At 34.5% G+C, this 26466-nt stretch overlaps 2 long non-coding RNA genes and 1 pseudogene across 2 annotated transcripts; 2 read left to right on the forward strand and 1 right to left on the reverse strand.

Annotated features, from left to right (window-relative positions):
• Window positions 1-2231: 2231 nt before the first annotated feature.
• LOC149779333 (uncharacterized) lies at window positions 2232-21731 on the reverse strand. Its single transcript, XR_016415631.1, has 2 exons — window positions 21350-21731; window positions 2232-2455 (listed from the first exon to the last, which is right to left on the reverse strand). It is a non-coding gene; the product is annotated as an uncharacterized LOC149779333 (long non-coding RNA).
• On the forward strand, window positions 8940-10802 carry LOC149779334 (uncharacterized). Its single transcript, XR_016415395.1, has 2 exons — window positions 8940-9339; window positions 10628-10802. It is a non-coding gene; the product is annotated as an uncharacterized LOC149779334 (long non-coding RNA).
• On the forward strand, window positions 13499-17776 carry LOC149779335 (uncharacterized; annotated as a pseudogene).
• Window positions 21732-26466: the final 4735 nt, after the last annotated feature.

The raw sequence follows: 26466 nt of genomic DNA on the forward strand, positions 1-26466 counted from the left end.
AACGCTTTATTAGTCAAGCAGGGACATGAACGAAAACATCCCTTACCACATTAACCCCTGGTTTCGAGTTTACGTGGCAGGAGGTAGTAGCCTGCTGCCGAGCTCTGTAGCGTCAAGGTCACGCATCATACACTTAAATGGGTGGTATTATAGAAAGGTAGACAGATGTAGCTCTACAATGATACCAGAAAATCTGGAAATTCTAGTTGCACTACAAAATACTGAGGGAAAAACCTCATATTTTGGACTCGATTTGTTTGCACTAAAAAATCGCCCGTGGTCAGAATCCGATTTTGTGTCCGGATTTTAGACGTTTTGGTCTTAGATTTAAGACAGACCGGTATGAACTGCAAACAGACAGATGAACCTTTGCAAAAAGTAGGATAAGATGTGCATTTGGAATAAAGAGTGGTCTCGATACGAAAATAATTATTCGGTTAAGCAAAAAAAGAAAGAAAAAAAAATGTAAACCCCTATGCTCATGCGCGAGCCAAATAGCCAATGAAAAACTGTTTCTAAAACAACTAGGCATTAGTTTATTGGAAAATCACCTGGAGGTTGATGTCTTAGGCTGTATTCAGAAACGCTTTCAAAATGTGTTTCCTACTCGAATATCAGGCGAAAACGACTAAAACCTGGGGTAATGTATTACAATAACTTTACATACTATCTACTATCCACAAAGAAGGGAAGTAAAAAAGCCAATATTTACCATCCATACAACGTACGCGCACACATACAAATCCCAAATATAATATCCACACAAGAGAAGAGGAAAAGAAAACATCTACTATCCGCACAATGTACGCGCACTCATACAAACCCCAAATCTACTATATACACACGAAAAGGAGAAAAAACAAACCCCACAATATACTATCCACACATGGGAAGGAGAAAAAAAGAACCGCAGAATATACTATCCACACACGGGAAGAGAAAGGAGAAAAACAAAACGAAAAGAAAACCAAAGATAATATCCAAACACGGGAAGAGGAAGAAAAAAAAATCTACTATTCACACAACGTATGTGCACGCATACAAACCCCAAATATACTATCCCCACAAACGTACGCGAACGCATACAAACACAATATCTACTATCCACACAAACGTATGCAAACGCATACAAAGCCCCAAAATATACTATCCACACACGGGAAGGAGAAAGAAAGAAGAAAAACACAACCCAAAATCTACTATCTGCACAGAAGGGAGGGAAAACAAACCCAAAATATAGTATGAACACATGGGAAGGATAAAAGCAAACCCCAAATATACTATCAACACAGAAGGGAGGGAATACAAACCCCAAATATACTATCTACACAGGGGAAGAGGAAAAACAAACCCCAAATCTACTATCCACACACGGGATGGAGAAAAACAAACACCAAATATACTATCAACACAGAAGGGATGGAAAACAAACCCCATATACACAGGGACGTCGGGCGGGGGGATGTGCTGTTGCCTATATACGAAAATTAACAAGCCCGTCAAGTCTTGCCCCCCCCCCCAAGTTTTCCCCCCTCCTCTATGAAAAACGTTGAAATGACGTCCCTGTGTGTGTGTGTGTATATATATATATATATATATATATATATATATATATATATATATATATATATATATATATATATATATATATATATATACTATCTACACAGGGAAGAGGGAAAAAATCCCATATCTACTATCCACACTGGGTGAGAAGTACATGAACAAACCCCATATCTACTATCCACACAGATGGAAGAAGAAAAAACAGCCCATATAAACTATCCACACAGATGGAAGAAGAAAAAATAGCCCAGTATAAACTATCAACACTGAGGGAAGAAGAAACAAATACATAATATAATATCAACACATAGTGAAGAAATAACCCATTAAATATACTATAAACACAGTCCTCACCTACAATGACCAACTCTACCAAACACCTATACCCACACCCACACTCCAAAACCCATTTAACCCGTTATTCTATGACGTCAGTGTGTGATTTTAGAAAAAATCAAGACACAAAATTGATGAACAGACTGACTATTTTTACCCACTTGCATGCTAAAGTGCATGCGTGCAGGAAAACATCCCTTCCATTTAAAATTCTAACTTAAAAAAATGACCTAGAGGGATAGAGAGAGGTGCAAGAGCAAATATTCATGCAGTGTCAATGAAAACAAAACACACCATCCTTATTATAAAAAATCAAGACCAAGAGACGCTTAACGTTTCCGTGCTGGTATATTCTCTTGTAGAAGTTCGTATGAAATTTAACATCAGGGCCAACACATCGGCTCAAATTGTCAATTTTTCCATTTCCATCTCTTCACTGGCACAAGTTCTTCCTCGTCATCAATTTCTTCTTCTTAACCCCTCTCTGCTTTCTCCTCTTGTTTCGGTTTCTTCTCTTTTCTCTTAGGTCACTCTAAAACCCAGTGTCCTTTTTCTTCAAGAAAAAAAAAAAAAGAAGAAAGAAAAAAAGTAGAAAAAATGCCACTCAGTATTGTAACACTTTTGATTCTACCGATGTGAATGTGAGTGTGAGTGTTTATGTTTAAATGTTTAAGTGAGATAATATAAAAAAAATTGTCAGCTTGAACGAATCAATACTGTGACTGCTCAGTATTTGACGTGGTAAGAAAAATGATGCAATACACAACAGAGGGATTCTAAGTTCATTTTCCAGTCTGTTTGCACTGCAATGGTAACAACACAAGAGCGTAGGCATTATTTTGCCACACTGCCTTATAACAAAACAATGCATCACTCGTTGTAAGCCATTTCATTGGTTAGACTTATTTTCTAACCGTGCTTGCTTCGAATTGACTTCAGCAGCTCTTCACAGAGTCGAGATATTTCTGGGTCTCGCCGCTAGGCGATTTACAAAAAAAAAAATGTTTAAAAAAATTAAACTAATGCATGAACAATCGTGCCTTGGGCGATCCCATGGAAACTGCGTCAATCTTATTGCAAAATAGATCAAGGAATGTTTAACTGTAAGAACGTTTTAGTCGCATTCGTCATCAGTTCACTCTGGTGATATTTTAAAATGGTGATTTTTTTCTATGGATTTGATTTTCTAAGTGGAATGTGTGTATCCTTGAAACTTTCTTAGGGAAAATATACCATAAAAACAAACGTAAGTGTCGTGATAATTTTTAAAAGTAGGAATAACATAGTCTCTCTCTCTCCCATTCTCTTTCTCTCTCTCCGTCTTAATAAGTTTGATTGAAATCTTAGTCGTATTTGTTTCGTTCGAAGATACCTCTCCAAAAATGTGATAAATAGTTACCATAAATATGTGAACTGTTCTGTTTATCCTGTATTTTTTTCAAAAACGTACACCCTAACAACTGAAGAACGATGTTTTTCTTCTATCAGTAAATCGTTGGATGAAATAAAATCTTGAGTTTACTTGAGCTTGTACAATTCAAATATCTTAGCTTTATCCTTATTTTGGCGAAGAAAAAATTATAACATCAGATCTACCGGGTTTTTTTTTCTCTCAGAAAGGTAGCAAAAACAGTTTTTCCAAGAATGACGCGATTGACATTGCACTGTATAACCCTGCCTATAGTTAACTCTGAATTCTAAAACCAAAACATGCGTTCTGCAGAAAATAAAATGTAACAATGTTTGACCTATTTTCTCAGTATGGACTGTCGATAGAACAAGACGCGTTTTGGTGTTGTTTCTTTCCCGCCCATAGATTTTTGAAAACTTTGCAACATTGTTGGTAGCGTGTGCTGCGAAACACATGACATCTCTTAAATTTGCGATTACAGCAAAATGTTAAGCAGTCAGTCGACATTAAATATCACACTACGTTTTTATAAAATTGATGAATGAATGAAAACAATTAACATTTCTCACATAGAATGGTTGGTTGTCTTAATAAGCTTTGTCCTATAATACCGCAGAAAATAACAGAACAAAAATGGTGTCCTACATTTTTTCTTGCTTTACCATTCTTTCTTTCTCTCTCCGATGTAATGTTAAGTCTGTCTGCCCATCTCTCGAAACACTCCAGACTAAAGTACCGCTCGTTCTACTGTCACCCAATGCAGTAACACTTGTGTGCGTGTGTTTGCGCGTGTGTGTGTGTTAGCTTTCCTTTACATACATATCATTTGTACAAACATTTAATTACAAAGAAATAGAAACAATTGACGTAAACAATTTAATTTAACCATGCATATCGCTACCACAAACCTCTACCAACACATATTGAAAAGTTTTGTGTGACACGGATCGCCATTGTCGCGAAGTGTTTGTTTTCTCCTTGGAAAAATATATCGTTTCGTCTTGATTATAACAATTTAATTTGATTAAGTTTCACACATACTTGATCTCTTTAAATTTCACGTTGTAGGTGTAAGCCGTCGTTCTCGATTTTCTGGAAGTTCTTTTTTGTGTTTCTCAAATGTGTTAATATTTTTTTTTTGGGACCGAACGAATTTCTTTTGGCGTGAATCAGGACTTGTGGTTTTGTGGCTTAAGACCCAAATTCACCAATGAGGCGTAGTTATACGTATAAAAATGGAAGAAGAAAAAAAACGATCTAGAAACAACAACTTTATTCGCCTATTTTACAAAGAAATATCTGACCCATATTTTGTTTATGTTTACTCACAAATATGGTCCCAAAACCTTAATTCTCAAGCAAAATACATATGTTACAAGATATCTTCTCGTATTTGAATGTATTTTTTTATGATTTACAAATAAAACTATACCGGGAAAATGGTAGAAAATTGTATAATTATGTATTGTGCGATAATTTCACATAAATTTAATTCAAAACATTATTGCGGTTTGCTATTATCAGTTATGAAAAAAGACAGATAAACGTGCGGAAAGTAAAATGCATCTTTACCAAAAAATATCGAATTTTAAATTTCATTTAAATTGATAATAATGCATATTCTTAACATCAAAAACATTTTAAGTTGTCAAATTAATACCATTCTAATCCTAACAGTTTCCGATTCAAAATATAATCACGAAAGTTTAAAATGTGTATGCCTTTTTAGTTACTCCAAAACTATAACGTATGTATCAGATATACACGACAAGAGACTGTTCATTAAATTTATAATTGTTTTCACTCAGTTTTCTTGGTTCCCTTTTTGGTCATGAAAATATGGCATGAAATTATTACAAATATGTTTGATTAAGCATATTAAACACGTACATTCGTCATTTTAGTATTTTTCTATTGCATGTGACAGTTGAACATCATCATTATTCACATGATCATTGATCTGATATAATCATTATGACTTATTTTATATTTTATAGGAAGATAAAATGATCAAAAAAGTATGCCTAATTAAGTGAATTCACGAAATTTTTAAAATAAAACAAAATAAATAATGTATTTTATAAAATGTTTTTTTTTGTAACGTAGAATGGTAACGTATGTGTCGTAGTGTAAAACACGGAAATATTTTAAAGTTCAAACAAATGTTTTGACGCCTTTACTTCAGACAAAACTGCATTGCATACAAGGTGTTTTCTTCTTACAAGATTCAGTCTTCTTGAGGTCAGATCTATATTTTCAACATCTGCATCGGTTCGTTTACTTGGTATTAATTCCTTAGGTGCTGTCAACAGTCTGAGTTTTTATTATTATTTACTCACTCAATTTTCTTATTTTTTGTATTTATCTTATTTATGTGGGCACGAGCAAGAGCCTTACGCCTGATCATCTGCAAACCTTTATCTTTGTTACTTTTAGTCAAAAATGGTATCCTTACTATCACATGATCATTCTGCTCTTCATTTCTTGATACCTTAATTATGGGGAAATTAGAAGTCTTAGAATATAGGAATAGAGTCGATTTAAATTTAAAACTGTTGCAATATGTAAAAGAAATATATAGCAAAAATGTTTCTTTTCATTTATTTGCAATGAAATAAAAAAAATAAATGATGAGAAAGCGAATTCGCTTCTTCCATATTAAACAATAGGCAAAGATTTTACACTTTGACCTTTGACCTTTATGAACCTGGTCTGTTCCATCCCTTTTCAAACTGTAAAATTCATTGTTGATATCTCAGAAATACTTCTGGCTAGTTTCATGTTCTTGTCATTCAGCATAACATTGGTTGCTATGTTTACAAAATGGAATGTGCATTTTTAAAATAGCTCACTTTTTATCAAGGGTGGGTGGTTGTGGGGCTGGACTTGTTAGAGACTCTAACACTCATACATACTGTTCTGTGGGGGGAAATGCAGGATAATTATTCAAAAGGACTGTTTTGATGCTTGCGACTTAAACGTTTCAGCCATACAATGAAAATTAAATCATACAATAATAATACCTCTGTTCTCTTTATGGGGACGCTCACCAGTTATTATGTACTTTTGAGAGAGTGACGTATGTAAGGTGAAGTTGTTTGCATTTAAAACATGCACAATGGAGAGAATGTTGGCATACCTCTATGCTACATTAATGTAATGTGGATGATATTTCTTTGGATATTGTACTTTTGGATATTGTACATGATTTAACCGCAATGCTAACTAAAATGACTGTTCCCTTGTGCTAAAAAATCAGCAAGAATTAGTCTAAAGTATACTATCCATAGCATATATTAAAATAGGGAAAATGAGTTTTACCAGACTAGACAATACCAGCTTCTGAAAGTGCTGACTGAATTACCAAATATATAAAATGTAAAAAAGAAGTTCAGGCAGTGAAAATGACCAAGTGGAGCTAGCACTTTTTTGAAAGTTGCACATCTGGAGTAAGACCATGCTGTATACTCTATAACCCATATTACACCCATCAATCATACACCAAAATAAAGCAATGTGGGTATGTGAGAAAGCTTGCAAGTAGCTTCTCGTGGGTTGGTGGTTCTTCCCGGTGTTTTCCCAGGTTCTTACTCCACCATTTATACTGGTCGCTATGCATAGTCTATCGTGTGCTGAAAAATGGCGTTAAACCCCACAACAACAACAACCAAAATAAAGGGAATTAAAGGTTCTTTGAATTATACCTAAGATATACAAGGTCATTTTTAAATAGCCAGTATAACAAGTGAGGAAAGCCGGGGAAATTATTTTTCTTTAAAATTCTAACCCTATGCAAAATACGAAACTGTAGAGCGCCACCTTAAAAACTCATGCATCGAATGATTCACAGTTGTGCCTCATCTTTTCTGTGAAATTCAGGAAATCTTAAATTATAATTAAATGATATGTGACATCAAATAAAGATTGAAAAGCAATAAAACAATTTTTCCCCCTAAGACAACGTATCAGTATTACAGCGACAAACAAGAACTATCGATTAGCGGAGTTGATCAGAATTTGCCATACCATGTGACTATTGTTTCCCCTTGTTCCTAAAAATAGACGAATTATCGACGGCTTCATATGTTGGTTATTCGTGCTGCTCGGTATTGAAATTAGCGAGTAAATGTTTTCCAGTGATTAAAAATCAATATTTTCTAGAAATCTGTTATCCTTTGTCATATCTTTTTTGCTGAAATGACGGTTATATACGTAAGCACTGTATACATGGCACAAAGGTATTTTAGCACATAGCCTCGTTTCAAAGTCCGAAATGTGTTCAAACGTTCCTCTTCTGGCAAAACCTTAACAGCAATTAACTGAAACTGTTTCAACGAATTGCATATCCCCGTCAATAGTATCAAAACTCTTTCAATTCTAATAATCTGGGGTTTTTTTTCTTCTCCTTCTTCAGATTACTTAGGTCGCAATCTCGCGATGCAGAAATGGAAGAAACACTGATGCATGGAACGGATGAGAGTAAACTGAATATTTCTATTGCTTTAATCCTCCGACTAAACTAATATTTTGCTTCGCATTTACTTTTTTATTCATCCTCTCGGCCGTATAAGCGATATTTCAGTCGTATAAGCGAATTTCAGCCGTTTAAGTGATATTTCAACCGTATAACTGATAGATATGGGTGCAACGAATTTATTTTTACAGTACTGGTATCTTAATTGGATTTGCCAGTAAAGATGTCATTGCGCTGTAAATGGTTTACGTTAAAGAGTTATTGCGCAGTAAAGATTAACAATTGTCTTTATATATATATATATATATATATATATATATATATATATATATATATATATATATATATATATATATATATATATATATATATATATATATTCATTGTATGGTTTATATATTTACTGTCATAAGATTTGATTTATTCCTACCGAAAAGAGTAGGGACGAGTCCAAAGAAATAAAACACATCCTCTTTTTCTCTCTGAGAGAGAGAGAGAGTATGATCACTTAAATAAGCACTTCCAAATATCAGGTATATAGGTATATATAGGTATTATTGCTCTTTAATTTGAACAAGAGAAATATCCTCCGCGTCATATACAAAGACCATATCACCAATGAAGAAATACGGCAAAGGATAAGACAAGCCATTGGGTCTCGCCATGACCTCCTGATCATAGTGAAAAAAAACGGAAACTGCAGTAGTATGGGCATGTCTCACGATCATCAGGACTTGCCAATACAATCCTACAAGGCACTGTACAAGGAAGAAGAAAGAGAGGCATGCAAAGAAAGATGTGGGAAGATAGCATTCGAGAATGGACAGGCTTGACACTGAGCAATTCACTGAAAAAGACGGAAAATCTAGAGGAATGGATGAAGCTGGTTGTTAGGTCTTGTACGGTGCCCCAACGGTCTTCCAGACCACGGGACTGATGATGATGATGAATTTGAACAAAATGTGTGACACTGTCATATTTAATGGTTTTGTAACAGACTAAACCCCCCCCCCCCATGTAACTAATGCATGTATAAACGTTCAAGAGCGATACAAAAAATCTATTAAGAAAAACATCAGTTTTGAATGCTTGCATTTTCTGAAGAGATACTTAATGTGTACATCTAATGTTAATCTATTCTGATAACTCATACATATAACCCTATTAGAACTACCTCCCATGTATCATTGCGCGTAAGGTCAGAACATTGCTCGCGCATTTCCGTCAGATCGTGAAATAATCTCCGAAGTAGCTGTAGGAATACACAAAATACACATCAATTAAAAGTGTTTCGTTGACTTCCCTCAAGAGGAGCACACAACATACGTTGCAACAGCAAAGATCGACAACATTTTGAGTTTAACTAGTCTCCTTCCGCCGCTATCATAATTCATGTGTGCGAAAGTAGTTCACACTATAGTTCTAATGGCAGCGAACTGCATCTGACGTGTCTTTCTCAGCATAATGGAAAAGGCCTATGATGTTCCGATTGACAATATCAACAACTTTAGACAGCATTTGACTATGAAATATACTCGAGATATACCAGCTGGTATGTATGATATACAGTACTTTATCTATTTTGTACTATTTATACACATGCATGGGCCGTAAACAAAAAAAAAAAAAAACAAAAAAAAAAAGTGAAACGTGTTGCTGCAGATTCATTGTTTTGTAAAACCGACAAAGTATTATGATATTTACATCGTGCAAAAGAAATATTAATCCTCGTTTTTCAGTTGCATATTACCGGCCACTGAGGCTGTACATAATAATTTAAGCAACTTGTTTCTTGCATGTGTTGCAGATTGTCAGGAAGTAAAATAATCACGGTGGCCTTGCAATGTAGTTATTCATCGTGCTTTTGGAGATTGGCATTTTAGCTTGGGAAGAACTTTTACGACGCTACCGGCACAATCCAAGACAAAATGTATTCGACATTGCACTTATTTTCAAAAAAAGTGTATCGACTTTGTTTCTCACTAGTTTTAATAATAATAATAATAATAATAATAATAATAATAATAATAATCTTTCATCATGATCGTCCTCTCTCTCTCTCTCTCTCTCTCTCTCTCTCTCTCTATATATATATATATATATATATATATAAATATATATATAAAGTCCTATTAGGTTAACCTTGTTTGATTCGTGCCCGCGTTCGAGGAACTATTCCTGTCTATGTCAAAATAAAAATGGCCACTAACGCTGACTGCATCCAAAAGTTTTGTTTTCAGCGGTTTACTCAGACCAGTCTGGAACAGCTACATTTATATATTCAACTGTTTGAAAAATAGATAAATGTGGAGGCAAGAGATCTACAAAAAAAAAAGCAGTTGACGTGTAAAATGTCATATAAAATCAGAAAAATCACAATGCTATGAAGCGGCGACGTAGCGAGATGTAAATAATGGTCAGCTAGGGTTAAGGTATGTGAACCTTAGCATAGAGCAATATAAAACATCCACCCAGATCAAATGAATGACTATCTTAATGAACCTTTGGCTTCTATACGCAAATGTGACGTCTAATTTAAATTATTTTTTTTAAAATATCTAATGTAGTCGCCACCAAAATTAAATATAGAAACCATGATTAGGTTCATGTCCAAGAACTTAAAACAGCAGACAAAACTATAAACAGAGAGAGAGAGAGAGAGAGAGAGAGAGAGAGTCATAGTAACCTTTGATACAATGTATCTATTAATGATCAGATCATGATCATGTAGTTTTGCGTTAACGGTGTACTTTTATTGGCTGACTAACATTGTTGTATACCGTACTTGTTATCTCCTGAAACATAGCGACTTCAGAATGAATATCAATCCTTATTTTAAGGTATTAACCAAGACCGATGGGACACATTACCCCGGGGACGTTGAGGAACATTGCTGGTGAAAATGCGGGTCTTCAGAGTAGAATGGCGGATCACTCCGTCTGGAAAATAAGTTACCACACTCTCAAAAGCCTTAGTGCCACCAAATAAAAGCATGCAGTTCACAGGACACCAAAACATGTTATCAGTTGTTTTTCTTATCAATATCTCGTTGTTCTTCTTTGGCTATATAACATTCCATTTCCTTTAGCAAGCTAAGTTTTGTTCAGGACCTAAGCGATCGTTCAAAGTAATAGTTCATATTATTGCGGGGTGCTCAGGTTTCATTCATAAATTGATGAACACGTAAAATATAAAATATAAAAATAACTGTATTGTGTCGATTGTGTTATTCTTTTAACAGAGCAGAACGATTAATATGACTGTTTTAAGTATATAATAAAAGGTTTCTGACTGAGTATTGAAAAAATATTGGACCCAGCTTCGATTGGCATATGATCGCCTCGCAAGGTCGGGAATCCTTTACCACATACACCATGGATCAATCTTTTTCAACACGCACACACACACACACAAATATATATATATATATATATATATATATATATATATATATATATATATATATATATATATATATATATATATATATATATATATATATATATATGGTATGTACGCTGTATAAATCACATACGACGAGACGTATACATTTTTCATTAAAGGCTTGCCGAGTTTCCTTTTAATGAAAAGTTTATACAGCGAGTGGTATATCATTGATACAGCGTACATACCATACTGTACGTATATTTTATTTATATCACATACAAATACATAGAGGATATTTGCTTGAAACGAGTGAATAACGGATATATTTCATCGAGTGGATGAAAAACTCAGTATTTCCACGAGTGGCCAAGCCACGAGTGAAAATGCTAGAGTTTTTCACCCACGAGATGAAATGTATCCGTTATTCACTCGTTTCAAGCAAATATTCTTTTTATTTTATGCTCACATAGGTTGGCTACCTAAAGTTTGTGACACACTCAATTAGCAGATTTATTACGGTAATATCAGCTGTTTACCGTACATGTTCTGCTGTGCTATGGGTACCAGCGCACAAAATTAGTTCACATCAGATTGATAAAAATTAACTGATATTTCCAGAATATCAAACTAAAAGTTTCAAGGATACCAGACAGGGATTATTAATCTGCTAATAATTAAGTATTAATTATTAATTTGCTCAGGTGCAAAATCATAGGGAGGTAAGTATGTTCTGACCCCAAAAGTAATTCCTGTAGTGAAAAAATATTGTTATTTTTTCACTACAGTGAAATATCAATATTATTTTAATTAGAAAATCAAGTAATTCACTGCTTAGCATAAAATAAATATATTTACCCTTTGAACGAAGATTTACTACAGGCAGTTGTGTATTGCCCTAATGAATGAACTCCTCACATCCCCGAGTGTGTCCGCTACAAAATGTAGTTCTATGCTGTTTGTGGCTATTCACAATCACCTTTGCATATTGATAAGTTGATTGTTTGTTTATTTTTAGTTTCGATTTTTCTTCACATTGATTAAATCAATATAATACATATTTATTATTTAAACGTGAAAGATGGTTTTAATGACAAAAGTAGAGCACTACAAACATATGATTATCTACACCATTCACATGAACGCTGCCATTAACCTACAGGCGCATGGAAATTAATGTGGTATAGAAACTAAGCAAAATGACGAACCAATGAGAGGTAATTAAAATATTTTAATATATTTACATTTAATCTAAGTCATTATTCTAGTTTTGTAACAGTACCGCCGACCATAAACTCTCTCTCTCTCTGGTCGGTTTGACTTTAAAATTCTCTCTCTATCTCTCTCGCATCATCCTTTGGTCGGTCTGACTTAACTTTTCCCATCATTCTTAAGTCCAGAGCTATCGTGGGATGACACAAACGAAAATCCTCTATATTCGTCATTTCATAGCTTTTAGCCCATATCTTGTTACGATGGTCCAGAGAGATGGGGGGGGGGGGGGGCTTTCGACATTTCAATTTAATTAATAATAATCGATATTGTGAACATTATAGTATGTTTAAGAAACAACAACAAAACATTACACACTTCACACTATGTGTACCATGTAACCGATGTATTTTCTGTAGAATGTCGACATTGTTTGCAACTTTGTATTACTGATAAACACTGTAGATAAATCCCAAGGAAAGTGCACACATATCGTTATGATGAACTTTATTTTTGTAGGTTACTTGGTTTAATTTCTATTGTTTGGTTTTAATCCAGCCGAAATTCTTTTTCTCTCTCACTCCACATTTCTGCGTAGTTTGCCCGTTACGCATGAGAGGGGTGGGGAACAGAAAGCAGAAAGGATTGTGATGAAAATGTGTACTATATTAAACTCATTTAGAAAAAGATGATTTTTTATCGTTATTTTAAAACGTCACTAATGAATAATGTGTGGAAATTCATCATTTATCTAGAATCAACTGTAGACGGTCGTCGCTAGAATGTTTATATATGCGTATTATTGCGCCATGGGCGGAGCACAATTTGATATACCAGTATTATTGGTATATCAAATTGCTTTATACCAACACTTTAAATGGCTTGTTATTTGTAATGGAGCAGATAATCCTAAAGGACTATATGGAATAAGGGCCATTTTCTGCCCCCGTTTTTATGGGGGGGGGGGGAATTCTTGTAAATATCACAACTCTGTGCCGTGTTGTATTATTCGATGTATACATCTCCCTATTCTGCATTAAATATGCACATAAATTCCTTTTTCGTACCAAAACACGACCTTTTAACATGGTCTGGTATGAGAAATTTAAGAGAAAATGCTATATTTGAGCAACTTGAAACTAGAAATAAGATATAAGCGCAAGCTTGATCAGACAAGGTATTTACATTGATTTATTAATTTTTTAAAAATGTTTTAGGTTCTCATATTAACTCATGTGTTCACGTTTGCGCTAATCACTAAAAATTAAAAAATTCTTGAATTTTGCTGTCTATATATCATTGTCGTTGTTTTCCCTATTGCGCCGTACCGGCCGAAGTATCGCTACGCGCGAGCAATTAGACCCTCATTTCTAGAGTGCGCTATATTATTTCCTCCATTATTATATTAGAAAAATTCCGGGAATAATAACCATTGAGATATTTTAAAAATAATGTTTCCATTCTTTCTCTCTCTTTTTTCGTTCTATCTAAATTGCATTGTGAACAAGATTTATCGAAGAAGCGCTGAAGGGGCATTTGGAACTATATATAAACAAAGACTACGTGGATAAAAACATTAAATGAAATTGTATTTTTACGTTGCCAATTTTTGGCAAAAGGATGCTTTACATAATATGGTAAGTACACATATATTATTTATTTTATACATTAATAACATGGGTTTTTCTTCAGTTCCATCACGATACCGTTTGCTATGTTTAATTCACTATTACAGCGCAATTCCGTAAATGTCATCTAAATGAATCTGTCAATTTTCTGATGGAAATAACGTTTACAACCTGCATACTTTTTCATTAAATTTTGTTAACTGTGTCTTTATTCAAATAGTAACAATAATAATTCTTTAAAATTCTAATATCAAATGTACAAACACAACTAATAGTCTGCAGTCATATAAAGCAGCTTGGAAAAAGTGTTATCTACATAATATACATATAATGTTTCAACAGTTTCAATAGCTCAAACGGTTGAGCATTTAATCCGCAAACCCATCGCACCAAGTCCGAATCCTCTACCCTCATTTATATTTTTTCTTCATTTTTTTTTTCATTTCTCCTTTTTAAGAATTAATATCCTTAACATCAACAGCTGTGAATTTATTTTGAAATAAAATTAGTAACAACAAAGCAAAACCAACAACAACATAAAATAATGCACGAAATCTATTTCAATTTTATTTCAAGCAAGGTAACATTTTTATCAATATGTTTTTCATCTTAAATCGAACATTACAAGGGTGGCAAATCATGTCTGCATCAGAAAATAATGGTAGTGGAACCCATGTTGTGAAGCGGTTATTCTTCCATACAAGTATATTTATATTCAATTTTTTCATACTGAATTTTTATCACATTTTCTGATACACTCATACATAACAAGAATAATCGTTTAAAGAATAACATAAAAAATTTAACTTGATTACTACACTAATGATGTTTTTAACAATTGCTAAAATTTTGAAACTGTCCAAACAGTGAGAACAATGTCCACAGTCCCAATGGAAGCCAAGTAATTATGATTTTGTAACTGAAAATAATATTTGCATTACTTCTATGCCAAAAACAAATTAGTTCAATCTATGTATCTAATTACTGCATATTTATTGTAATGACAAAATGTCTTTATTTCATTAAAAGAAAACCTCAAAACCTTCTAAACTTACTAACCAGGTATAATAAAAAAAAAAATATAATGCCATAAAATTTACAGGTGAAAATCTATTAGTCAAAGTAAAACTTGCTTGAATAAAAGTAATGTCACTAATACTACTACTAGTAATAATAAATAATAACAGCAGTAGTAAAATAATAACAAAATGTAGCCCACATACCTTATTTGTACGGGAAATAAACAATGAGAATGGTACTTACTAACCATAAAACATATATAGCATAAAACATATTCAGACCAAAGTGATTTAGAAGTACTAAATGTTGGCCTCTGCTATACGTCATAACTGATTATACAATGAAACTATTACATAAAACATGAATTATGACAATTAATACATAATAAGCTCAGTTGTTTATTTTTATATACTCTACATATAATCTGTTTCAGGCTACATCACTACAAGAACTGAGTGGGTGGAAGTTGCAGGCTTGAATACCAAGATATAATAAATATGATTGCCTAAGTCAATAGTTGCAAAATAATGAAAAGTAACCATAAATGAGTGTTACAGAAGACTTTATGTCATATGTGACAGTTTATTAAATGGTCTAAAATAAAATAATTTGTACAAAAATCTGAAATGCCTAAAGCATATCAATGTTCCTGGTGCTACAAAAGGGTAAAAACATCAGCTAGAACAAAAGTACTTACAGGCATTCTAGAAAAGCATACAGAGGAATTATTGCAAAGGCCTGTAACACAAGATGATGTTGTTTGCTCTAGTTGCCGTAGTAAATATTACAGAAATCTGTCAGTGACAATGTTCACCCAGTCCACAACATGATCCAAATTTTCAGCTACCAACTACTTCAAGTGCTGCCTTACAAAGCCCACAAACAATTCAACTTCAAATTCCATCAACACCAAGCTCACACAGAGTTGTGTTGTATGTAAAAAACCACATGGGCATCGAACTCATCTTGTTAATGTCCCAATCTGTGCCATTACCCAGTCTTTTGTATAGTGTGGTATATTTATAAATTCATACAGTAGATGTTGCAAATTTCATTTGGAAAACTCATACTTTAGTAACGAAGCCTTACAATCTATCAGTGCAACAAAAGAGTTTGAAGACTTTTCAAGAACAGATATTACCTAACTTTTACAAAATGTGCGTGAGCTAATTAAAACAAAATCATATTTTAACTTTGATGCTCCTTCTTCCTTGTCTGATGATGACTATTTCCATCTTACTGGCTTGAAAAGAGATCAATTCCTGGAAGTGTCTTCTTTCTTGAATACATTGCGTAATACACATGGTAGATCTCCACTGACATGCCTGGGTGTTTTTCTAACAAAGCTGCGGGTAGGCCTTCCAAACACCATTTTATCCACATTTTTCCATCTAACAACATCACAAGTGCAACGAATAATTAAAACAGTGCGGGAGTCCCTTATGGTTAACTTTGTTGGTCAACACCTGGGTTTTCAACACATCACACATGATGTATTCTCATCTGTCCACACTACTTCAACTGCAAGGGAGATATTTAATCATGGAAGCAACAAGGCAGTCCTTGTCCTTGATGGTACATATATATATATATATATATATATATATATATATATATATATATATATATATATATATATATATATATATATACACAAAAGAGCTCTGACTATAACTTCCAACGACGTTCATACAGCTTACAAAAAAATCGACCATTAGTTAAGCCAGTGATGGTTGTGGGAACTGATGGTTATATTTTAACTGTTCTAGGCCCATATTTAGCTGATCATTATAACAATGATGCAAGCATAACTAAACACATTGTAAGAACAAATGCTGAAGATATTACAAATTGGTTACAGGAGGGTGATGTTTTTGTTGTAGACAGGGGGTTCCGCGACTCTGTCGATTTCCTACAGGAACATGGATTTAAAGTTGAAATGCCAGTTTTTCTACATAAAGGACAGAAGCAGCATTCAACAGAAGATGAAAACACTTCAAGACTGGTCACAAAAGTATGATGGGTAGTAGAGAGCGTTAATGCACGAGTAAAACAGTGGAAGTTTTTTGACAAAGTAGTGCCAAATACACTTGTTCCTCGTATAGGTGACTTCCTTACAATTGTCTGTGCATTAATGAATAAATTTCGACCACCCCTGGCCAACATGGATCCATCAACTGCTGAGACTGCAAAAAGGATGGTTGAAAAAGCAAAGGAACCGAACAGTGTTCAAATCCTGGTTCAAGAGAACAACTTGCTGAATAAGCGCAAAATCTACTTTAAGATGGATGCATCAACTGATAAACTGACTGATTTCCCCAGGCTCTCAGTTGATTACCTGCGTTACATCACTATGGGCATTTATCAAGTCAAACAGGCTCCAAGCTATACAAATGAACATCTCACAGATGAGGGGCTTTATGATGTTATGGTATGCATGGATTTTCCAGGCCTGTTACATGCAAAAATCCAGTCTCGCCACTCCAGAAAGAAAACACATTCACTGTGGATCCAATACAAGCCTAACGATTACACGGATTCCATCAAAGGACGGTACTGTACCTGCAAGGTTGGTGCTCGGGTTGTAGGGTGTTGTGCACACATGTCAAGTGTCATATGGTTTCTAGGCTGCAAAAGATGGGAAAATGACGAGTTCACAAAGGGAAAATCACTAACTTGTCATCTTAAGGATGCATCAACTGAGGAGTGATTGTTGCTACACCGCGACCACTACCTTCGTCAATAATCATCTGGTTCCATATATATATATATATATATATATATATATATATATATATATATATATATATATATATAAGAGTTTAACATTGTTTTTTTCTGAGTTTATCTTGGGATAAATTGTCCTGCTTGATCGTAGATGGGGCACTCAACTTGAAAATCATGTATTTCCTTAACTTGTTTGCACTTACTCTTTTTACTTGGAACTAATCTGGAAGGTGCTGTTATTATTGAAATGACAGGTGGATTGTGTAATGAAACCTGTCATAGAGTTCATTGTATTATGTGACAGTGCTTGTATGGATTTTGAGCAGATTCAGTAATAACATTTATTTGATTTGTACTGCTTGAGTTTGTAGTGGTCATTTTAACATTTTCTTGATTAGTACCACTTGAGTTTGTTGTGGTCATTTGAACATTTACGGTTGAATGAGAGAGCATTGCTGAAGAGTCTTGAGCAGTCAGTGCTACATTTGAACCTGAATGTAGTGATTAATAGCAGCCCGGACATGCTTTAAGTGTTTTTATGGTATTCATCAGCTTGGGCTTCAGGGAGCATTCTCTTTCTTGTTGCGGTGTCATAGGGGCTGCTTCGGCATAAAATATGGCCAACATTTAGGCCAAATGTGCAGGCTCAGCTGACTTAAAATCAACCTCTGTATTCTTCTTTTTGCACCATTCTGAGATTCATATTTTTTAGCTTGGTAGTATCTAATTTGTAACATTTGAAATATTTAGATCTTTGGGAAGAATTCATTCATGCATATCTCTTTTTCATAATTTGTATTTACTAGTATATACAACAGATTTGTTACATTTTTAAGCTGTCATGAATGATTTGAAATTATTTTTTCTTTCTTTTTGTAACCAAATAAACAAGATATTGCCTTTTCATCCTCTTCAATTATTTTGACTTTTTTATGTTTGTGTTTTACTGACTACATGTAGTTTGTTTTTCAATACTTTTTATCTTTGATGGCTGTGCAGTCATGGCAGGTTCGGTCTATAGAAAATGGCAAAGGTGTAGCTGACTACATCAAAGTTTCTTGTGATGTGTTGCCTGTATAATAAGCTTTGGAAATAGTGTTACTGTATAATTTTTGGCCACCTTCCCTGGTGTCTTTATGAGGGGTCAAAGGTTAAATGGCATGTACAAAAACAGTTACCAATCTCATCCTTATAATAGCAGGTGTATATCACTCTTATTATGTAATGATGTAATGTTGTGGTTGGATTGATGTGGATGTTACAAGCATCAGGATTTGCGATTAACTGTGTTTAACTACTAAGTACAAATTATTTATTCAGGGCATTTCATTTGAAATCTACTATTGTGCTTCACTGGCATATTAATAAAGTGTTTTCTTGCTATTATAGACTTCACAGCTAAAACATAACAATAAGATGCATTTTTGGGGTGGGGTGAGGGGTCCATTTACCCATTACCATTCATGTTTTACAAAAGTATGCACAAAATACAAAAGTGTTGGCGTAAGGGATATTAAATATTGCTTGGCATTCACATTAATATGTGGACAAGTATACAGTTCATAAACGATCATATATTGAATGGAGGCTACATCAAGGGGTATGGAAGTAAAGGTATTTATATTTATTTCTGCTATAGATTGAAACGTGTGTGTGTATGTGTTATATTACCATGAAAGTATAAAGATAAAAATACATAAAGAACACTTGTCATTTCCAGTGAAGGTAACAAACCAATATATTCGGTGAAGTGAGCATATTGGTCCCTATTAATGCCTAAATATATTCATAGCATTCAATAATATCAAACAATAAGTAAAATAAATCAATAACATGAAACAGTTCAATAATTTTAATCAATATTTCATGTTGGAACATCTTTTATTGTTATGGTTAAGTACCTTTTCTGTCAAAGTAATTCAGGTGCAGTATTCAGTGGACGTATAATTTTATATATATATATATATATATATATATATATATATATATATATATATATATATATATATATATATATATATAATTTTGGCTAAGATAAATCCATATGAAATAGTTTTAGAAATAAAATTGTATTTACAGAGCTTTATAACCCAAAAATAATAATAATATAAATGCATATTGCAATATTTAAAACTGCCTTAATAGTTCTTGATAAAGCATTATCTGTGAGAATTAATAGAAAAAAATGACTACTTTACATGTCTATTTATAAACTGTTTTGACAACCTGTAACCATGGCAACAGAAAGATGTGTCCGGCCCATCTAACTTGGGCTCTCTGCAGCAACGTAAAGTTAGATAGGATTTGCTATTAATTTTGGTTAACTGCTACCGTTTGGTAATGTGTGTTTAGTGAGTGCATTTCTTTTATCAGATGTTTCGTCGTCTCTTGCTTGCATACATTTCTTTTTAACACGTTCCTGAACCTCTAGTTATATAGAAAGCCTTACGGCGAGATATTCGCAATTTTTTGGACGAGGAATACGGCAAAACACGTCGGCCTACATGTATTATAGTACTTACAATCTTTAGGCACAAAAATTGTATCTGAAACCATTGTAAACTTATAAAAGTCAATGAGATAATGTGACTAGCTTTCCTTTAAAGGTATATATGAACACATATTCATATAACGTTATTTTATTCGTTAAAATGTTTCTATACGTTTCTGAAATTCTTCATTGCCCCCACCGAGGGCCCTAGTCCTACATGTAAACATAGCACATTTTGATTTTGTTGAGGTGCTATGTCTTACTATCCAAATAACGGCCTTGTATAGTGTGTTCCGATGTCGTTGACATCGGAATGAGTAATCAAAGTTTCAGGAACATCTCACACATCTGGCAGCCTATATCGACATTTTTCCACTAATTTATGTGTAATTAATATACTTACTGTGCTGTCTTTATCCTGGTGGAATGAAAATATGACACTAGCAAATGGATGCATTTTCACGTTCCGTTGACATACATTTGAATTTGTTGCAATGCGACGGTAGTCGAGATATGCCGAAGTAAGTTCAAGTAGGTTGATGTTTGGGATATGTTTCTTGAACGAAACGAACCGTTGCTTACAGTTCCAATAGGCATAATATTTTTTTTATTCGTTTCGTTAAAAAAAATGTTTCAACTTGATCCGATTTCGACATTCTCGGCTTTCATCCCTTCCCAGCCAACTGAAAAGTAGGCCAAAGAAACTTGAAAACGGGTCCATTTCTTTTGTGAGAATTTGAATTTATTAGAGAAAAGGCCTCATAGTAAGTAAAGTCTGACTAAAAAATTATAACTTTACTTTGTAGAAAAGCGTCATTATTTTAGTTGTCAGTTGTGTGAAATATTCCTGAAAATTTTACTTTCGTAACGATGTTAGTCGACATCAAAACACACTACACAGCACCATTAGTTAGGCTGTAAGACCCTGACGCTCACAACATAAATATCAGCATCGGGTCTTACGGGTCTACGAGGGCCCCAGTTTTGAGTCTACAAAGAATTGAATATAGGCATACATGTGCATAGGAGAGAGAGAGAGAGGGAGAGATTATAGTCGTATATAGTTATTTTAAACGATGAAAAGGTAGAAAAATACTTACTTTGACTCGTTTTTCATCGAAGTTTATGTTCAAACTTGTCCCATAAAATTCTTTAAGGCTGCATTCATTCTATGAATCCCCGAATCTTGCATGATGTAAATCACCATCTTTGCCTACTCTAAGTGCTGGTAAATAGCATTTGAACATCGAATAATAAAATGATTGTGTTTCCATTAGTTCGTTATAGGTATATGTTCTTTATAAACGTGTACATCCTCTCATTTCACAGACAACAGCATGCAGTTAGTGTAGTGCAGCATTCCCGCGCTGGTTTAAAAATAGACGCCAAAGGTCTAGAGAGTACAAAGCGTATAGTCTGTTTCTTGCTTGTCCTCTCCAATACCATTACTTCTAAAACATATATCAGTTTTCAGAAGTTCATTAAAATTGCTGAACCAATAGTTTTTCTTATTTATGTCCATATTATATCTTTTTGGATGAATATATAGTTTATAAGATTACAGTTTGACTGTAGACTATCTCAATGGGTGTGGTTGACAATTTATTGATTTTTTTCTTCTAAAAATAGAAACACAGTAGTGTATGTGTTACATAGCATGAAAATATATGGATAAAAGTACATAAATACATAAAGAACACATATGTTCATTTCCATTAAGTACCTTTTTGTCAACGTATTTTAGAAAGTCTTCAGTTGACGTATAAGTTCGATATTCTATTTTTGTCTAAAATGGACCATTTTTGGAATAGTTTTAGAAACGAAACTTCATATACAGCTTTATAACCTATTAAATAATAAAAATGTATATTGCAAATTTGAAACTGCGTGAATATCTCATGGAAAAGCAGTATCGATGAGAAGTAAATGGACAAGATGATTGCTTTTCATGTATTTTCTAATAGTGTTTTGACACCCTGTAACCATGGCAACGGACACGTGAACACAAAACTGATGTCAGAAGTAACTGTTAACCACCTCATATGTACATTATACATAATTTAAGGACATTTAGAGAGGGGGCAGAAAATGGCCCTTATTCCATATAGTCCTTTAATAAAGATACCACAGTTCTTTTATATGCCCCCCCCCCCCGTTTTTTGATCCTGAAATTCGTTGTCTAAATGCCTTCTCATATAAGACAGATAGTTGAAAAGTGAAAAAGACAAGAGATGTGAGTAAATCCATTAAGGTTTGGCATCAACGCTATCAGCATCATCATTTCTTCCCGTTTGACATCATCATTTCTTCGTGTCTTCCTGTGCTCATCAATGTAATATGTTATGACAAAATGCATTTCAATAGGTCTCTGTCTTTTCAAGTGCTTAGCTCCAAATTCCTCGGCATGATATATTGACCGCTCCGGTGGTCTAGTTAGTAGAGCGTCCACCTTGGATGCGGAAAGTCGCGTTTTTGAACCCCGACTGAGTCGTAAGACTAGTAAAAATGGTACTAACGACTGCCTCGCTTGGCGCTCAGCATTAAGAGGTTAGTTAAGGACTGGTCGGCTTGGTGTCAGGATAATTTGATTGGGTGGGACATTATGCTCCATACCCAGTGCTAGAGGTCACTATAAACTGCCACAATGCAGACATCGTAGCGATATGACTGAAAAATTGTTAAAGCTACGTTACAAAACCAAATCACACACACACACACACGGCATAATTGATTCAATTTTTAAGGTGGCTGGCATATATCAAAACTGAAGACATACCATGTTGTGACTATGTCCTCTGTATCTCGTCATATGACCTTTTAACATTAGAAATTATTTACAACAATCGCTCATTTACTATTAAATTTCAAACCTATAATCTCTCTCGTGCACAACATTGTTTTGACATGAAAACCGTTTGAAGAACGTTTCAGCCATTCAAAGGTGGAATCTAGAATGCGGACGAAGAATTTAGCCGTCTAGTGAAACACAGGTTTCTATTTACGTGCCAAGGTTTGTGACCGCTCCGGTGACCTAAATGTTTAGAGCGTCCACCTCGGATCTCGAGATCGCGGATTCGAACCCCGACCGAGTCATACCAAAAACTTCTAACAATGGTACTAACAGGTGTCTCGCTTGTCGCTCAGCATTAAGAGGTTAGTGTTAGGAAAGGTCGGTCTGGTGTCGGGATAACGTGACTGCGTGGGACATACTACATGACTGCGGCATGATGCCCCAGTGCTAGACATCACTTAGTACTAATATTAGTACCCTTACTCGTATCTCGTGGACAGGGTACTAACATGAGCATATATGTGTTAATGGAGCAAGCTGGGTGTGATTCACACCCGGCGCTCTTTTAGCCTAATAATAAGACTTTAATCATATTCCTTGCATATAATCCAATAAATTGAGTAGTCCTCTTATTTAATGCCGGAAGTATCGAAAAGCATTGTAGAAATAGTTGTAAAATCTCGTTTACCTTTTCTAGCCGATATTTTCGTTTAGATCGTCCGCCATATTATTTCAATAATGACTACTTCCGTTCTCAGCCTCGTTTGTTTGTGAGCCATATAAGGACATTGACGCCTTATCTTGAAATGTAAACAAATCGTAGTAAAATTTGGCGCCGTTTGGGTCAGAAATTCTGCGCATTAGAAGTAAATACGGTTTATCGGCAACTTTGAAATTCCACCAAGAAGCGATTATTCGCACTTGATTGATAATAATATAGCGTAGAATATCCAAAATATGGTCTGGCAAGCCTTACGTAGAAAAGGGGTCACGGCGAGAGTCTCGCGTTATCTGTCATGGCAGACAGGATAAAGTCAGAGTAACCATGCCAATTTATTGTATCGTGTAAGGGCTTAATAAATTCAAAATAAGCCAAACTTCTTTCACAACATGATTATACTTATGTAGTTGATTTCTACACTGTTTTTCTTTCTCACTTTAGTGATGATTTTTTTTTGCTCCATTACATGATATGGGATCGTAGCTAGATGTGGGGGTGTAGTGGTTGTCTAGGGGTGGGGTTCTTCTTATAGACTTTAATGAATTCTGAGAAGTTCCCCTGGTCCTTATTCAGAAAGTTAATTCTGGACACTATATTATTTATTGACTAAATATATTTATGGCTACGAGCCCCCAGTCAGCAATGCCGACAGTTAAATTAAAAGAAATACAAAGATGAAATTTAAACAATAACAATTTAATAAATGCAATTTAAAAGAATTTAAATTAATCAATGTCTCTCTTTCACCCAATGATCCCTTTGATCATCATTTGAGTTCACAGTGTGAGGAGATTTTTCCCTTCTTGAGTGCTACTCATCTAAATCTCTTCGTTCCCTTGTCTTTCTCTCCTTTCGTGATCTCCACTTCCGCTTCCTCTTCTATAATCCTTGTTCCTTGCCGTTATCTTGACTTCCGGTTCCTCTTCTAGTATCCGGAACCCTTGACGGTATCCCTTGAGGTCACCCGAAATTCACTCGGTATCTCTCACCGTCACCCGAAATTCTCTGAACTTCTCTCGTCCCCGAAATTCTCTCGTCCCCCGAAAGCTTCCTGTTGAAAGGTATAATGCATTAGCATAGGGTTATAAAAATCTTCCCTCACACTACGTCACTGAACTGAACCATCAGTTTAAGGCGGGACATTTGGGTCGCGCATGCGCACACATCGAAATTCCCATACACTTCCGCCGCTTACAAAAATGGCGCCATAACACAATCACACAAAGGATTCAAATATCTACATACTGAGCCCTATCAGTATATACATACAAAATATTTCAAATATGATTGTACTAAAATATTACTACGATTAGTAATATGACTATCTATATATTTATATATATTTATATATATTTCCTACACAAGCGTACCAAATCCACAATATTCACATTCAAATGGTGATAAACGGCAATCCGTTACTCAATGGCAAAATCTATCATTACGTAAACAAATTTCTTTTCTACCAAAATATAACTACGCAAAGAATTACAATATTAATTCTTATAGCGGCTAGCGAGCAATACAATTCTTCACAAATACAAATCGTCCTTTCAAAAGGGCGTAAACGTAATAATCCACGAAATAATATGCACACATATTACTAGCGAAAGAAGAGAACATTTTCGCCTCACAAATAAGGTGTACATAGTAACATTATGAATAATGATGCAACGAATCAACATCGTAATCAATCGTAAACAAAGGTACTAGCTAAAGTCATGAAAAAAATGCAAAATATTAAGGTCATAATTAACTATTCATACTTCAATACAAGTAAAATGTATACATACGACAAATTCTCTTCAATTAACAGCAGTCGTATCAAGCAGAATCAACGTAACATCAAACTTACCTGATCGAAGCTATTTCATGAATTTCCTAAATTCCGCCAATTTTTACGAATGGCTAACGGAGTGTGTGTCACTGCGACTCTTAAACACCAACTGACGAATTTCAGGCTTGTACAAGTCTTATGCCAGTTTCTCGAATCAAGTCCCACCTACAACGCATCCCGATTGGATGGCGACGGACTCTGGTCATTTGATCGAACTGTCAATCATAAAAATGTCAGTCTGTGTGTCCCCATGTACTGTCCAGCAAACCATTGTCGGCTTCCGGCTCTTTGAAGTTGTCTACGTCACGTGTTCCCATGTACAAAGATTCCCGCCAGATTTCCACTCAAGAGCTCAAACAAAGACTGGGTTACGTAAGAGGATCAGCCAACTTAGGTACTTGGAAAAACAAAGCTTACCTGGCTCCACTTACAGACTTATAAATACATGTATAATACAAGGGGTTGGGGTAAAACATCACACTAGACATCATTAAAAATTAACACACTGCAGACATTGTAGCGACAGGACTAAAATTGTTAAAGCTACGTTAAAAATCTAACACAGACACACACAAACACACGTACTAAAGTTCGCAAAATCTAAGAATATTCTTTTTCAATTTTCTTTTCTTATCGTCAAACAAAACTTGTAATTTAAATGTGAAGATTTGGTGCCGTTATTTCTCGTTAAGTAAGGTCACATCTTACAGAATATGACAGATGCAGAAGGCGTAAAAAGTGCATAAATGATACTTTAGTTCTCTTGTATATTCTTTACGATATGATTTTAAAAAAGACAAATAGCCATCATAACTTGACAACCCCACCGTGTAATTCTTTTTCGTGAATCCTCTCCCGCATCTAAGTTGAG

This window comes from Sinohyriopsis cumingii, chromosome 17 (assembly GCF_028554795.1).
Source record: "Sinohyriopsis cumingii isolate HCF-2022 chromosome 17, ASM2855479v2, whole genome shotgun sequence".
In the NCBI taxonomy this organism is placed as follows: domain Eukaryota; kingdom Metazoa; phylum Mollusca; class Bivalvia; order Unionida; family Unionidae; genus Sinohyriopsis; species Sinohyriopsis cumingii.